The 1,040-nt window shown below is 36.7% G+C and overlaps 1 protein-coding gene across 1 annotated transcript in view; it reads right to left on the bottom strand.

Annotated features, from left to right (window-relative positions):
- Positions 1-1,040, bottom strand: part of LOC111668449 (contactin-associated protein-like 4) — a 97,393-nt gene that overhangs the window by 56,142 nt on the left and 40,211 nt on the right. The gene's annotated exons all lie outside the window — the stretch shown is intronic.

Genomic DNA, 1,040 nt, shown 5'->3' with positions numbered 1-1,040 from the left:
ATGTTTATGCCATACAAGCTGATGTCATGTCTGACAGCAGAGTATCAAAAACAAAAATGAAGCAAACAGGGGGCATTAATACACACCATGGGTGGTGTTCAGCTCATGAAGAGGAGGGGGAGGTAAGGATGCTGGCAGAGGCGACTAATGAGAGGATTCTGATTGGAGACGGGGTCATCCGGCGCCCTGTCAAAGAGGGGAATATTCGTGGAGTCCTGTTTACTCCCCCAGGTTACTTGCTTTAATGTTGCATATTTTTAGACTTTGATTAATAGAATTTATTAGAAGACAAAGCAAGGATGAATTTATCCCATCAAATATATAATATACAATATATTATTGTTTCATGATTTCAAAATTTCATAATTTCTTTTGACACAACTAAAAGTCCCTAACACTGTGGCTCACTGGGGTGGGGTGGTTTGACATTGTTTGACATACTGAATGTCAGCGTAGCCTCACTATTCCACAATTCTTCCAGTATTTGGTAAATCCTGCTTTCAGTTATTGATGGTACAACAACTGTTTTGCAATTTGTCAGCAATAATTACTTCACTTATGAAGAGATATTTTATTATATTAAATTTTTTCAACTGTATTTTACTATATTGCCAGTGATTACCTGTTTATAGAATTATCATTCTTGGTAAATACCATGGTAAACACTTAGGCCTATATCTGTGTACAACTACAGTGATTTATTATAAACCTTTTATTGAAGGATTCTATGCTGCTTATAAATGTGACACAGGGGAGTTAAACTGTTGCATGTAATTTAATATTGAATTCTCATCATTAATGCATTAATAGGTAAACTGCTTTATTGTTATAGTAGGTACTAGAGCTAATAAATGTATCTTCTTATTTTTCACCTCTGATGTTTTGTAACTTGGTCTCTGATCTGTAAAACCCACTGTTAGTTTTGAGACAAACGATGATTTGTGAGCGCCCTCTGCCGGTCAATGTTTACAGTTGCACAGAGCTCCATTCACAATCAGCGCCTGCTGTTTGCAACAGTGTTTAGGTGACAGCGAGAGAGG

The sequence above is a fragment of the Seriola lalandi genome, unplaced genomic scaffold (assembly GCF_002814215.2).
Source record: "Seriola lalandi dorsalis isolate HSWRI2012SDOR001 ecotype SW California unplaced genomic scaffold, Sedor1 jcf7180002054736, whole genome shotgun sequence".
Taxonomy (NCBI): domain Eukaryota; kingdom Metazoa; phylum Chordata; class Actinopteri; order Carangiformes; family Carangidae; genus Seriola; species Seriola lalandi.
Note: the sequence above shows the minus strand (reverse complement) of the source record. Positions and strands in the feature narration are given on the sequence as shown.